Raw genomic sequence first — 2801 nt, forward strand, 5'->3', positions numbered from 1 at the left:
AGACCTGGCAGGGACACACACACATGTAGATAAATCTCTGATAATTTTCATATGACTTCACATTGTGCCTCTTCATATAACCTTGTAGTGAGTCTGCCCACGTGTGACCTCTGTTTTCATGAGACTTTGTATCAAAGCCTCATATAGAAACCTTGTACTGATGAGCCTTGGTGTATGGAAACTTTGTATCAAAGCCTCATGTAGAAACTTTGTGTCAGGCCTTGGTATAATGTTATAGCCCCTAAGGATCGCTAAAGTAGAAGGAAAATGTCTTTTTGCCAGGAGTAGAACAAGATCTTCCCCCCACTCTTAATCAATTGCCCTGTTGACTGACCGAGGTGTGAATGAGGAAGGCGGGAGGCAGCACCTCCAGAGAGCCGCAACCCTTGGAGAGGGGCTGGGAGCCAGACCCAAGGACAATAAAACGTGTCCAGTGGGCTCACTGAAGAAGAGCAGACATATTGACGGCCTCGGGGGTTAGAAGCAAGCACCTTCTTTTGGAAACACCCTCTTTGAACAGCATTGGACAATCCCCAGAGACAAGCAGCACAAAGGACCAACGGACACAGACACAGAGTTTGAAGCTGGTACAGATTTGCAGGAGAGGGAAGCTGCTATAAATGTGAGGTGTCTTGCAGAGGACCCCGGGTCCCGTCTTGTCAACATCGGAGCATCGATCCGGATCGGCAGAAGCCCGGCTGCACCCCTCCCCCATCTAACTCACCTGGCCAGTGCAGTTAAGGGGAGCAACTAGTTGGTAACAACAACAAGACGGAGTGTGTGTGTGTGTGTGAGTGTAATATAGTTCATATGCATATGATACAGAGTTAATGAATACATGTATTACTAATAAATGTGGCGTTTTGCCTTATTCCCCCTGAAAAGATCCTGTGCAGCACTTTAAGTACAACATTCACACACAGCCTGAAGGGACACACACACACACACAGACAGAGAGAGACCTGGTAGGGACGGAAGGATGGACACACACACAGCCAGTAGGGACGGGGACACACACACACACACACACACACAGGTGGCAGGGACACACACACACACACACAGCCGGCAGGGACACACATACACAGACCCAGCAGGGACACACACACACACACAGAGACCCGGCAGGGACACACACACACACACACACACACACATAGACCCAGCAGGGACACACACACACAGAGAGCCGGCAGGGACACACACACACACAGACACACACAGAGCCGGCAGGGACACACACACACAGACCCAGCAGGGACACACACACACACACACACAGACCTGGCAGGGACGGAAGGACGGACACACACACAGCCAGCAGGGACGGACACACACATACACACAGCTGGCAGGGACACACACACACACAGCCGGCAGGGACACACATACACAGACCCAGCAGGGACACACACACACACACAGACACACACAGACACACACAGACCAGCTAGGGACAGAAGGACAGAAACACACACACACACACACACACACACACACACACAGCTGGCAGGGACACACACACACACACACAGACCCAGCAGGGACACACACACACACACACACACACCCGGCAGGGACACACACACACACACAGACCCAGCAGGGACACACACACACACACAGAGAGCCGGCAGGGACACAAACACACACACACACACACACAGAGCCGGCAGGGACACACACACACACACACACAGACCTGGCAGGGACGGAAGGACGGACACACACACAGCCAGCAGGGATGGACACACACACACACACACAGCCGGCAGGGACCAGGGCCGTAGCAACAAAGAACGTGGCCCCCTCCGAACATATGTCTGGGCGGGGCCCCTTACAATGCAGAAACTGGAATGCGGTATTTATTTTGCCACTTTTAGGGGCCCCCTTCCTTGCGGGGCCCCCTCCGGTCGGAGGGTACGGAGGGCGCTCGCTACACCTCTGGCAGGGACACACACAACCACACACACACACAGACCCGGCAGGGACACACACACACAGACAGACAGCAGGGACACACACACGCGCACACAGAGCCGGCAAGGACACACACACGCCTTCCCCGCCCCCCTCCTTTCTCGGCTGGCGGGGGAGGGGGGGCATGTCGGGGGGGCTCCCCGTGACGTCACTGGAATTCCCTGCGGGTGGGGGGGGGAGAAAATTTCCGCGCGCGGCCGGTACGTCACTGGGGCCGGCGCGGGGCGCAGCCAGACGGACGCGGCCGGGGTACCAGACACACGGACGGGCTGGATCGGGCGGTGAGCGACCCCGGGGCCGGGCCGGGCGGCGGAGGGTGCAGGGATCGGGGAGGGCATGTGGGGCTGGATGGGCAGAGGGTGAGCGGAGAGACGGGGCTGGCCCGAGGGAGGGGGACGGATGGGGGTGGGGGTCTGTCGGGCTGGCTGGGGGGAGGGGGATGGATGGGGGGGTCTGTGGGACTGGCTGGGGAAGGGGGGAAGGATGGGGGGTCTGTGGGGCGGGAGGGTGGGGAGATCTTTGGGGCCGGGCGGACGGATGGGGGCTCTGGGGCTGGCTGGGGGGGGAGAGAGGGGGACGGATGGAGTGGATGGTGGGAGGGGGGGTCTGTGGGGCTGGCTGGGGGAAGGAGGGGGGCAGATGGAGGGTCTGTGGGGCTGGCTGGGGGAAGGGTGGTGGACAGATGGGGGGTCTGTGGGGCTGGCTGGGGGAAGGGGGGCAGATGGAGGGTCTGTAGGGCTGGCTGGGGGAAGGGTGGGGGGATCTGTGGGGCGGGAGGGTGGGGATAGGGGTGTCTGTGGGGCTGGCTGGGGGAAGAGGGG

This window comes from Emys orbicularis, chromosome 13, assembly GCF_028017835.1.
Source record: "Emys orbicularis isolate rEmyOrb1 chromosome 13, rEmyOrb1.hap1, whole genome shotgun sequence".
Taxonomy (NCBI): domain Eukaryota; kingdom Metazoa; phylum Chordata; order Testudines; family Emydidae; genus Emys; species Emys orbicularis.